This window comes from Bos mutus, chromosome 10 (assembly GCF_027580195.1).
Source record: "Bos mutus isolate GX-2022 chromosome 10, NWIPB_WYAK_1.1, whole genome shotgun sequence".
Taxonomy (NCBI): Eukaryota; Metazoa; Chordata; class Mammalia; order Artiodactyla; family Bovidae; genus Bos; species Bos mutus.
Genome location: NC_091626.1, coordinates 60472023 through 60485452, shown reverse-complemented (window position 1 = coordinate 60485452; position 13430 = coordinate 60472023). Strand labels below are relative to the sequence as shown.

Sequence of the window (13430 nt, the reverse complement as noted above, 5' to 3'; positions counted from 1 at the left end):
CGATGTCATCTAAGACTTTCATAGCTAGAGAGGAGAAGTCAATGCCTGGCTCTGCGAAGGACAGGTTGACTCTCTTTTTAGGGGCTAATGCAGAGGATGACTTGGAGTTGAAGCCAATATTCAGTTACCATTCTCAAAGTCCTAAAGCCCTTAAGAAAAAGACTCAAGCTATTCTGCCTGTGCTCTGTAAATGTATCAACAAAGCCTGAATTACAGCACACCCAGTTTACAACACAGCTTACTCAATATTTTAAGCCCACTGTTGAGACCTACTGCCCACACACACACAAAAAAAATTTCTTTTCAAATATTACTGTTCATTGACAATGCACCTGGTCATCCAAGAGCTCTGATGGAGATGTACAATGAGATGAATGTTTTTCATGTTTACATCCATTCTGTAGCCCATGGATCAAGGAGTCACTTCAACTATTAAGTTTTATTCTTTTAAGAATTGCATTTTATAAGGCTGCAGATGCCATAGACAGTGATTCCTCTGATAAATCTGGGCAAAACAAACTGAAAACCTTTTGGAAAGGATTCACCAGTCTAAATACCATTAAGAACATTCATGATTCATGGTAAGACGTCAAAATAACAACATTAACAGGAATCTGGAGAAGCTGATTCCAACTCTCATGGATGACTTTGAGGGTTCAAGGTTTCAGTGGAGGAAGTAACTGCAGATGTGGTGGAAACAGCAAGAGAATTAGAATCTGAAGTGGAGCCTGAAGATGTGACTGAATTGCTTTGATTTCATGAGAAAACTTGAATGAATGAGGAACTGCTTCTTATGCATGAGCAAAGAAAGTAGTTTCCTGAGATGGCATCTGCTCCTCATAAATGCTGTAAAGGTTACTGAAATGACACCAAAGGATTCAGAATATGACATACCCTCAGTTGAAAAAGCAGCAGCATGGTTTAAGAGAACTGACTCCAGTTCTAAAAGAAGCTCTACTGTGGGTAAAATGCTATCAAACAGCACTGCCTGCTACAGAGATCATTCATGAAAGGAAGAGTCAAGCCATGTGGCAAACTTCATTGTTGTCTTATTTTAAGATGTGGTCACAACCACTGAACCTTCAGCCATCACCTCAAAAATAGGTTAGCAGCCATCAACATCAAGGCAAGACCCTCCACCAGCCAAAAAAAAAAAATATGACTTTCTGAAGACTCAGAGGACGGTTATCCCTTTTTTGCAATAAAGTCATTTTTAATTAAGATATGTACATTGGTGTATTTTAGATGCAATGCTACTGCACACTTAATAGACTATGAAAGTGAAAATGTCAGTAGCTCAGTCATGTCTGCCTCTTTGCAACCCCATGGACTGCAGCCAAGCTCCTCTATCATAGAATTCTCCAGGAAAGAATACTGGAGTGGCTTGCCATTTCCTTCTCCATGGGATCTTCCCAACCCAGGGATCAACTCAGGTCTGCCACACTGCAGGCAGATTCTTTACCATCTGAGCCACCAGGGAAGCCTATTTACTATAATATACTATATACTACATATAGCCTATATACTATAATAGACTATAGTATAGTATAAATATACTCTAGGAAACCAGAAACTTTGTATGACTCACTTTGATATTCACTTTATTGCAGTGGTCTGGGACGGAAGCTACACCATCTCCTAGGTATGCCTGTTATCAGGGGATGACACGTGATATGAAAACAAGGAAGAGGCTGAGAGCAGGGACAAGGGGGAGCTAGGAAGACCTCTATGGAGGCGATACTGGAACAGACACCCAAGTCAAGTGAAGTGTGAGAGAACAGCCCCCACCTTCAGAAGCCAGGAGGAGGAGATCAAGCAGCAGAGCAGGAGTTGGAACAGCCTGAGTGTAGGAGGAAAACCAGGTGAGGACCGTGGCGCAGAAGCCAAGTGAAGACAGCCAAAGAGAGAGCTGGCTACCTGCTGCCGAGGCCACAGGCAATGACAACTAAGCGCTGGCCACCAGGCATCACTGGCGCCTGGAGAAGTGTACTTTCTGTGAAGGGATGGGACAGAAGCCAAATTGGTGGGTTCAGGACAGAATGAGAGAGGGACATGGAACAGAATGTATGACAATTCTTTTGGAAGATACTGACTCCAAGGGAGAATAGAGGAATTGGGAGAACCGTCAACTGGGATATCGGGTTAAGAGTGTTGTGTTGGTGGTACTTTTCCCCTCAAGATGAGAGAGACTACAGTATGTTTCTCATGGAGATGATCCATCAGAGGGAGAAAGCTGATGGTGCAGAAGGGAAAGAAGATTCATGCACGAGTGAGAGCCTTGCATGCCAACAGGGAACAGGCTCCAGGGCTGTGCAGCTACAGTGCAGGTAGGCTAGCAGATTTAGCATGAGGAAATGATGAAACTACTTCCCAACTGCTTCCTTTTTCTCAGTGAAATAAGCCAAGTCATCAGCTGCCAGTGAGGTGGGGACAGAAATACAGTGGGCTCTGCAGTGCCAAGAGTCCATCTGGAGGTTTATGGTCATAAATAAAAAGTGAGACGATGCAGGATGGCTGGTTTTCTCCAGCCAGGTTCATCAGCCTGAGGCAGGAGCAGGGTGGACAGAGGATGGGGTTTTCCTAGGAAAGTAAGATGAAGGGAGAAATAGTCAAAGAAGTTGTGGGATGTAGGCAAGCACCCTGGGGTGGGGGTTGAGGGTGGGGCATAGGGGGAAGAGATAATAAGGGTGACAGAGGATGAAGAAGTGCAAGGGTCACCAGGTCAGAGCCCCTTGGAGGGTGCAGGCTGGGTGTACTTGGGTAATAACAGGAATAAGGCGAAAGAGAAAAGGCGAGGGTCAGATGGGAATGCTTGTCAAGATTTTGATGGAGGTACAGTTATTGGTAATGATAAGGTCTACACTTGCGATTCCAAGTTTAGTGGGTAATAAAATCAATTTAGCCGGTCATGACCAGCAATTTTTTTTTAATGAGACAAAATAAAAATATGTGACTACATTACAGCTAGTAAGGGTGAACACTGTTTGTGAAACTTGGTTCCGTTGTATGTATATTTGCATTGGGTCATCACATAAGATGTATTTCTCCTATAAATCGGGGTTTGAAAAAAAAAACTCCCCCAGGACACCAGGGCAAGGTTTCTCTATCGTGACACTGCTTATGTTTTAGACCACGTAATTCTCTACGTATGGGGGCGGGTACTGGGGGAGTGCATTATACAGTGTTTGCCAACATCCCAGGCCTCCACTCACTGAATACCTGACGCACTTCCATGTCCCCTCAAGGTGTAACAAAAATGTCTCTGCATGCCTGTGTGCTCAGTTGCTCAGTTGTGTCCGACTCTTTGAGACCCTATGGACTGTAGCCCGCCAAGCTTCTTTGTCCGTGGGATTTTCCCGGCAAAGAATATTGTAATGGGTTGCCATTTCCTCCTCCAGGGAATCTTCCTGACCCAAGGATTGAACCCAAGTCTCCTGCGTCTCCCGCATTGGCAGGCAGATTTTTCATCACTGAGCTACCCGGGAAGCCCTAAAATGTCTCTGCTGCTCCTGCTGCTGCTAAGTCGCTTCAGTCGTGTCCGACTCTGTGTGACCTCATAGATGGCAGCCCACCAGTTCCCCAGTCCCTGGGATTCTCCAGGCAAGAATACTGGAGTGGGTTGCCATTTCCTTCTCCAATGCATGACAGTGAAAAGTGAAAGTGAAGTCGCTCAGTCGTGTCCAACTCTTCCCGACCCCACGGACTGCAGCCTACCGGCTCCTCCACCCATGGGATTTTCCAGGCAAGAACACTGGAGTGAGTTGCCATTTCCTTCTCCAAAATGTCTCTAGACATTGCCAAATAGCCTCTGGGTGGCAAAACTGTTGAGAAACAGCAGTCTAAGAATAACTGTGGGAGGGATGGCTGAAGTAGACAGAAGAAAGGATAACTAAAAGAGAGTTGGTCAAAGGACTGAGTTGGGTGGACAATCTACATAGATGCCCAAGTTACCAAAAATGTTGATCAGAGAAGGGACTGTGGTCCAGATGAACATCATCTTCAAAGAATAAGGCAAAGTGACCCTGAGAACTGTAGATGCATGTTCTCTACCCCAGCTACATATTAGAGTTACCTGGAGAACTTACCCACCAATGTCCAGTCCCCATCCAGACCAACTAAATCAATATCCCCAAGTGATCCCAACACGTGGCCAGGGTGGAGAACCCTACAGAAGGGGTCCACCCTCCAGGGGAGTATGATGAAAAACAAAAAAACAGGAACCAGAGACTAATAGGCTTCTCTGCTTTCCCATGAGAATCCACTACAGAATATTTAAAATAAACCTGAACTTTGACTTTCACTGTAGATTAACCACACATCCATGTATGAAACATCATTATATCCCCAAACACCTACATCGGATACAGACAACAGTTCAGTAAAGTAACTCAAATAATTCTTTTTCTCAGCTAGGTGAAACTGATAAAACTGAGTTAATTTGCCTCGACTGGCATTGTAACTTCCATCCATGAAAAGGTAGAGCACTGGCTGGACAAGAACACAACAGCTGCAAAACACAAGAAACTGTTCCCCTACACCAGTGGTTTGCAAAGTATGGTCCAGGACTAGGAAGATCAGTGTCATCTGCGAACTTGTTAAAAATGCAAATTATCAGGCCCTACCCAAGACTTCCCTGGTGGCTCAGACGGTAAAGCATATGCCTGCAATGCAGGGGACCTGGGTTCAATCCCTGGGTTGGGAAGATTCTCTGGAGAAGGAAATCGCAACCCACTCTAGTACTCTTGCTTGGAAAATTCCATGGATAGAGGAGCCTGGTAGGCTACAGTCCATGGGGTCGCAAAGAGTCGGACACAACTGAGCGACTTCACTCACTTTACTCACTCACCCAAGACTTGCAGAATCTAAAACTGTGGCTCAACAAAGTGGGTTTTAACAAGTCCTCCAGGTGATTCTGATGGTGAAGAATCACCATCTCCTGCCTGCAATGCAGGAGACCTGGGTTCAATACCTGGTTTGGAAAGATCTCCTGGAGAAGGGAATGGCTACCCACTCCAGTATCCTTGCCTAGATATATCCTTCCCACAGATGGGGAAGCCTGGTGGGCTATAGTCCATGGGGTCTTAAAGAGTCACTGTGCAGGGGATTCTGAGGCATTCACACCTGGAAACCACTGAATCTAAAGCACGGTTTTCAAATTTGCAGCACAGCCCTGGCTTCCAAGTGGTTGAGATTCTGAGTGTCCCACCAGCATTCAGAGTCATGTGATATGTACTTTTTAAAATGTGAATGGAGGTGTCACTGCTTTTGAAAGTTTCATTTTTTTGGTAGTGACTGCCAAGAACTCAAATACTATTAAGTTTCAAAAAACACATCTAGAGGCAGGATTGAAAATGGTACACAGGTAGAGCAATCAGCTAAGCTAAAGATAGTGTGGATGGAGACCGGGATTCAAATGCCAGCAGAATCATTTAGCAGCGACGCAGCAGCAGCAGCAGCAGCTCTGGGCTTCCCTGATGGCTCAGATGGTAAAGAATCGGCCTGCAATGCAGGAGATCCGGGTTCGATCCCTGGATCGGGAAGATGCCCTGGAGAAGAGAATGGCTACTCACTCCAGCATTCTTGTCTGGAGAATTCCACGGACAGAGGAGCCTGGCAGGCTACAATCCATGGAGTGCAAAGAGTCTGACATGACTAAGCAACTAACACACTCATGTCTCTCTCTCTCTCTCAGGCTCAGGAAAACCAAGTTTGAGGACATGCTGCCTGTCTCCTGGAAGACTCTCCAGTTGGCCAGAAGACCTCCCCTCTACCTTCAGAATGGGATCAAAGAAAGTCAAGGAAAAGGGTTTCACAAACTCTTATCATCACTGTCCTGGGAGACAAAGGTAAATAGCTCTTCTGGAAGCCAAGGCTTATACTGAAGGATTTCACTTAAAGTTGGGAAATCTCAGAATTTTAGAAGATAATTGAAAGTTTCCAAAGAGACAAGAGATTGCTGCAGAATGGATCAGGAAAAAAAAAAAAACAGAATATTGCCCAGTTTTTGTTTCTAAAATGGTTCCAGACAAATTTCCTATTCATTAACCAAATAATTCTTTAAAATGTTTTCATATGAAAAAAGCCTGAATGTTTAGGCAAGTAAACCATTCAAGGTGTATAGGGAGCAAGTTAATCACCCCTCTGCCCCACAGCTAATTTTAAACAATATTCGGTTTTAATGTGTCCTTCCATATCTTTCTTCAAGGTCATACACATAGGGCTTCTTTTTTAAATCAGAAATAGTATCATACCACATATGATATTTGCCAACTTTTTTATTTACATATATCATAGACATCCTTCACAAAATAATCTCTCTATATATGGATGAGAGGGTCCATATATATGACCCTATATATTCATCCTACTGACGGAAACTCATAATGCTTCTAGCTTATTTACTGTAGTAATCTGGCAACAAACATCCTCACACACAGATCCCTACATGCTGTTTCTACTTCTGCAAGAAAGGATTCCAAATATGCGACTGCATACACAAATATACACATTTCAAATTTTCACTGAAACTGTCTGCTTTCCCACAAGGGTGTACCCATTCATACTCCCACCAAGAGTCTGAGGGTTGCCTCCAACCCACCTAACAGAGGATGTTACCAACCTTTAAAACACGCACTAATTGGATGAACAGAAAACTAACCGTTCTTGGCTTTTTAATTTGCATTTCCCTGACCGTGATGTGTTATGAGAATCTTTTCACGTTTATGACCATTTGTATACCCCTTATCTCGAGAATTGCCTGTTCACATCCTTTGCATATCTTTGATCATGCTGTCCTTCAAGTACTATTTAATCTCATACTATTGCCCTCCTCCACCTCCCAATCTACAAGATGCATAAAGTATAAAAGATCATGTTCTAGGAACTGGGTGTGTGGGGTGAGGCCAGGAGATGTCTAAGTACACAATAAACCCTCAAAAACAATCAGAATAGCAGTGAATAGCAGACTTAGAAAATTTTGTTTGAGTGCAGCTAAAAGAGTAAAGGGAAATACAAATATTCACTTCCTATTCTACATATTCAGAACAACATCACTTTGGATGAAATTTAATTGTTGGTTAACGGAGAAATGAAACATTGTCCTAGCACTGACTCTAACAACCCACTGTGAAAGAGCGGCAAAAAAGCCGTCTTGATTCACAGCTCTGGGTGGTACCTAAACAAAGGCTCTCAAAACCAAGGGACACCTGCCACTAAGCCATAGGCTTGGTCAACAGACAGGTGAAGTCCACCTTAAACATTTTGTTCTTTTCTTGTTTTATCTCCACTGCCATCCAAGGTTTTTTTGCCTTTGAAAATTTCCTGCTTATTGAGGAAGGGAATTGAGGACAGCCTACAGGGGAGTTTGATAGAGTTCAGATTTCTTAACTCTTTTAACTTTAGGCAAAACATCTGGTTATACCCAGCATTTATCCCCATTATTTGTAATAGTTCTGTTTGGCTTATATTTTAACTAGTCTCCTTATTAAATATAAGAGTAATAGGATTAAAAAGTTCTGGGGGAAAGTACTGTAATTAAAAAGGCACCAGTTGGGTATATGTTAAGCTGTAATTCTGGTCCTGCTTATTAAGTTTTCCTTCTTGTCTTTAATTTTTTTTTTAACCCATAAAAATAACTTTGAATTACTTAACTCTTTTTTAGTACTTCCTGTATTGGCTAATTCACCACCTCAAACCTCCAAGAAAACATTATGACTCAAAAGTTCTGAAGTAGTAATGTCAGATATCACAAATTTTAGACACTGTCCCAAGAGTCTGGGCATGCCACACACACACCACAACACACACACCACACAGTAACTTGACAGGCAGTTCTCCAAAATGAATAAACATTTCTAACCTCTTGAAGTTATAAAATCTTAATAGGAAAAAATTGCAGGAACTTTGATCAAGCCAAGAAGTTATAATAAGAATCAGGCTGCTAAGTCACTTCAGTCATGTCTGACTCTGTGCGACCCCATAGACGGCAGCCCACCAGGCTCCCCTGTCCCTGGGATTCTCCAGGCAAGAACACTGGAGTGGGTTGCCATTTCCTTCTCCAATGCATGAAAGTGAAAAGTGAAAGTGAAGTCACTCAGTCGTGCCCGACTCTTAGCGACCCCATGGACTGCAGCCTACCAGGCTCCTCTGTCCATGGCATTTTCCAGGCAAGAGTACTGGAGTGGGGTGCCATCGCCTTCTCTGAAGAATCAGGCAAGAGGCAACAAAGCACAATCTGTAACACTTTGTTAAGAGAGGCATAAAAAATATATATATTGAATGAAGATACAAGGGTTTATAATAAAACTTTTAATTTTTAATTTTAGCTTTATTGAGAATACTTTAGATTTTTATTATGTAATGTTTAGCACATGCACAAAAAATATGTGACATACATATAGTTATTAAGCACAATACTAAGATGAATAAATACATCTTTAGACTTTTTTTTTCTGAGCAGTTGGTAAAAATTTAAATTGTTCACCACCTATAACCATCCTTAACTGCTCTTGGAAACAAATGATCTGCTGGTAACAGGGGGAGGAGGAATGGGGGAATCAGTATAATTTGAGCTATAGAAGAAACTAGACTAAAGCAAATAACACACACACACCTCTTTCTAAAACCTGACTTTGCTTAAAAATACTTTAGGGAATACTGTTTGAAAATCCCCAAACAAGTAGATTTAACAGTAGATGAATTCAAAACCCATATAAATAAACCTATGCCTATAAAGAATATCCCCAATAACTCAATGAACAGGGCCAAGTTTTAAAAGTGCACTTTCCCTTTGGAGGTAAAAGCACATCAATGCCAAAAACAGAACCTCTAATAATTCTTCAGTACTCCTTGATGACCTGAGTGGGTACAAAGACAGAGAGAATCCAAGGACTTCCCCAATCTGAGGAGCCCTGTGTTTTCTGATTCAAGGCACCATTTCTAAGACTGGCAAGTTTACAAAAGGGATGGAGGCTTTCAGCAACTAATTTGATTCTCTCCTAAATTAATTATGCTAATTCTAGAAAAATGTATCTTAGGCTCAGGTTGTTCTCCACAGTTCTAGGGCTCAGTGAAAACAAAATTAGCATTTTTGCAGGTATCCCTCCTCTCTCAAGGTCATGTGTCTTGTCACATCCACGGCCTCTCCCGGGTTTTTGCATAGGTACCCCAGATCAGCCAAGGAAGATAAAATGTTGGAAATTCAATGCCTGACATTCTCACTGGATAGTATTTATTGAAGGGACAGACCTAAGAGCAGCCTAAATCCTGACATCACAGGGCACATCTCTGAGATGAAAGCCTCCCCCCTCCCCCACATGCTCTCAGTGATCCCTTAAAGCCTTTCCAATGATGAAGCCCCAAAGTGCTGACATGACCTCAATACTATGGCATCATTTCTCTAGCCAAGGAAAAAGGCTGGCACGTTCCTGCCAGCGAACTGTAGGTCAGCCAACTCGCCCTTCCCCTGCCCCTTCACAAAGCAGAGATCACAATCTATCTCAAAAGTAAAGATTTCCCCACCGCCCCCCTCCCGAGAAGTCGCCAACTCCAAGCTCTGAAGAAAGGAGAATAGCGCTCAACCTGACGAATGTCACCACTCAGCACCCCGGGTTCTATCAGAAGCCAAAGTTCAGTGGTATTTAGAGCACCGAGCTGCTTGTAATTTATTATATCTGGGGGTCCAGTTCTCCAGAACACCCACCCCGCCCCGCTACTCTCGCGTCTTTAAATGCGTCTCGGACAACACCAACACTTCCGCTCATTCCCCTCTCTCATCGTCTAGAAATAGCCAGAGGTTAGTTTTAACCACAAGACAGGCATTCTGAATCAATCTCCTTTTCCCAAGTCACCTGGGTTCTTCACGGGCAGCAAAAATCCAAGTTTCCCCACGCATCCCGTGAAACCCCAACTTCTGGAATGTCCCCCTGACCTCGCCTCCACCAGCTGGCACCGCGGGGAGAGCCGAGCACGCAGCCGCGGGCGCTGCTGCTGTCGCGGCCGCAGCCAGAGTCGAGAGGAGGCTCGGGCTGGTCTTCCGCCACGGGGTCACCGCAAACCACGGACGATAACCGGGGCTCCTCCTTTACGCTGGGAGTGAGCTCCCGCGCTCTGACGGGCACCCAGGAGGGTCCTGGCGCCAGCAAGACGGTCCACACCGGCGCCCGACCGGGAAAAGCGGTCAAGCGCACGGCTCCAGCGGAGCTCTCCGGCGGCCGCGGCCGCAGGAGAGGGGCGTGTTCCTTGCGCCTCGGAGCCCGACCGCCGCGTCTCAGCGGGACCGTGGACCGAGGCAGGCAGAGCGCGCAGTCTCTGACGGCGGCTCTCGGCCCTCAACCCCGGCGAGCCGGCCTGGCGACGCGCTGCAGCCCGCGCGCCCTTGCGGGGACAGGCGCGGTGCGCGCCCTGTGGAGCCGCCTCCGTGCCGGCCTGGGCGCACAAACTTTCCCGGGGAAAACCGCTCCAGCCTCTCCTGCCGGGGCGCCGCGCTCTTCCCCCGGCCCACCAGCTGTTCGCCCACTCCCCTCGGTAGCCAAGACCCACTGAAAATATGGCGCCCTCGAACGTCGCTCCTCGGTCCCCTTGGGGAATCCCGAAATGCCGGTGTCCGGGACCCCTGGCTCCCGACGGGGGCGAAATTTCAGCTCCTGGGACCAAGGAAGGAGAGGGCGCCCCTGGTCCAGCGCGAGGACAGCGGCGGCACTGAATCCCAATCCTCCCCTCGCTCTTGGTCCCCCAGCTTCCAGCAGTTTGCTAGTGGCGAGATTGCCAAGTAACACAATCGTGAAATCGGCAGGTCTGAGAGTCCGGGACTGGGAAAGGAGCTCAGCACCGGCCGGCTGTCTTTGCCCGGAGCCCGGCCGGAGACTTGTTTGCAAAGTGGCGCTGGAGTCGGGGCGACCAGTGCTGGAACGAAGCCGCTCTGCCCGCGCCAACTCTCCCGGCGCGGGGGCCCGGCCGGGGCCGAGGGGACACTCCAGACAGGCGGGGCCGCTTTTCAAAGCCCAGTTACCGGAAACCCAGGGGGAGCCCCGCAGGGGACCAGCTGCCCACAGCTAGGAATCCGCTCTCGGGAGCCGGCTGTGAGGCTGTTTGCAAACCGCCGCGCTCGGGTCCAGCGCAGTGAAACATACATGTGCAATAGACAGGTGCATTAATTTCATTTTATTTTTATTTTCCTGCAAAAAGCTCCCTAGAACATCAAATCTGGGAGCTTTGCGAGGTTTTTTCTGCATTGGCATCACTCACGAGATGCAAAAGGAAGGGGAAAACCACCCACATTTTCCTTCTGTAAAGGGGAGGGAAAAGACACGAGAAATTCATGCAACGTGCATGCAGCTGGAGGAAGAGGAAAACCCGAGTGAGCCGTGCGCCTTACCGGGGGATGCATTTACTGTCTCACTGCAGAGCGCCTGCCTCGGAGTGCAGCCGGCGTCCCCCAGCGCGCCCAGCTACCGCTCCGCTCCCGCAGCCGCCCCAGCCGCTGCCGCCGCCGCTGGCTCCAGGCGCGGAACAAGAGCCGAGGGCGAGCGCGAGCGCACGGCCCGGGAGCGCCGGGAGGGCAGGAAGCGCGTCATCACTCGGGGACGGCGCGGCCCCGCGCGGCTAGGGTTCGGCCGCCGCGCAGCGCGGCACCGAGGTTGGGCAGGCATGGGCTCCACCGGGCATCTCTTAGGTCTCTAGCCAGCCGTCCGGTGCTGGGAGATTTCGGGGGCAAAAGGGGGCGCCGGCCGAACTGTCGCAGAGCTCGAGTCTGCTGTGTAAAAAGGAAGGGAATGCACCGTCTTGGGGAATGGGGCCCCTGGGTCCGCAGAGCGCTTCCCCAAACCGCTGGCCCGCCGCGGAGGGGAAGTGAGGTGAGGTTCCAACATAAGGAACCTGGTGGGCTCTGGGGTCCTTTAGCGATGCTGTCGGTGGGAACCCCAAGCAGGATTGTCCCTCTCTCTAAGTGTCGCACGCGCCGACACCAAAACCCACCAGGTCAGAGATCATTTAGGGATTTAGAGAACGGCTTTCAGGGATGAGGGGGTGTAATCTATTAAATTCAGCAGAAGAAAATTTTCTCCTGCCTACTGTGCCCTTAAAGTCAATGATGTATCTTTGCAATTACACAGCCATTAGGAAATGTTGTAGGATGACCTGAAACAATGAGAAGTTTTGGAGGTCAGGAGACATCGCAAAACACTATGTACTATATGATGTCATTTTTGAAATTATGTGGAGAGGTAGAAAAGACTGGAAGCAGAAACCAAGATGTTAACTGGGGCTCGGTAATTGGAGTTGTGGGTGATTTTTCTTTGTCTGCTTAGTTCTAGTTTGTGATTTTTCTATAAGGGACACATGAAAGTGAAGTCGCTCAGTCGTGTACAACTCTTTGCGACCCGATTGTAGCCTTCCAGGATCCTCGGTCCATGGGATTTTCCAGGCAAGAGTACTGGAGTGGGTTGCCATTTCCTTCTCCAAGGGACATACATAACTTTTGTAATTACAAATAAAATGTTTTTAATAAGAAAAGACCTTGCATTTTTCTCCATCCCAATATAAAATAATCAGGATTAACTCCTTTTCCCAAAAAACAGGTAGCAAATCTCTTTAATTACTCCTAACTGAAACTACCACAACTTTTTAGTGTTTCTCAGAGCATGAAACTTCTGCCCTTATGAATTGGAGACTATGTAAATTGATCTGTCTCGATGAACTCTGTTGAGACATTGGATAAGGCTGGATACTCTATAAGAAAAAAAAAGCATGTTCTTGTCAGGGCTGATGGAGTTGACTTTACTATGACCACAGATGTTAATAACAGAGAACAGCTTTGTAACTTATTTCAGAAAATAAACTTTATAAAGCAAAAAGCACAGTTAGAGAACCAATGAACTGGCTACCTGAGAAAGTTCAAAATGGTTCTGTTCACCACACTCTTTTAAACATTCCCCAGTCTAACAATCACTGGTGGTGGCAAGAAGCCACCTCAGGGGATGGTTAGAAGAGTAAATGTTTATTGATTTTTGTAAGAGATTGGTAATAAGGTCATTAAATTAATGCCACCTAAATTGTCCCTTGGTTTACTGACCGTATTTTTATAGCTCAAATGACAGGTTTGTGTAAGAGGCTCTTCAAGACAAAGAGAAGAATTGACTACAACTAAAGCCATTTTCCCCTTCTGCTTAGTTGTTAGTTCATGGGTCCCAGTGACTTCTTGTCAAACATCTCAAAATTAGATTTTTTCCCCAACTTGGATTTAAAGATTTTCCATAATTTAATTCACCATTCTCAAAATATCCCATGTTCTCCCTCTGCCTGCCAGTGAGAAGCTGTTGAATTTTAGAAAGTAATAGCAAAGTTATTTCTTGTGCCTCTGTACCTAAAAGGGCCGGACACTTAGTAGGTACACAATAAATACTTGTTCCATGAAAATGGCATATTTGTTCACT

General features: G+C 46.1%; 1 protein-coding gene across 10 annotated transcripts in view; it reads right to left on the bottom strand.

Moving 5' to 3' along the window:
* The window catches only part of TLN2 (talin 2), a 497178-nt gene extending 485645 nt beyond the window's left edge, over positions 1–11533 (bottom strand). For 7 of the 10 annotated variants that reach the window (XM_070378009.1, XM_070378013.1, XM_070378007.1 and 4 more), the window contains exon 1: positions 11375–11533. The gene's annotated coding sequence lies outside the window, so the exon portion shown is untranslated. Of the gene's footprint in view, positions 1–9848; positions 9871–11374 lie in introns of those variants that run through there. The other 3 variants (XM_070378015.1, XM_070378008.1, XM_070378012.1) reach the window with 3 other exon arrangements.
* Positions 11534–13430: the final 1897 nt, after the last annotated feature.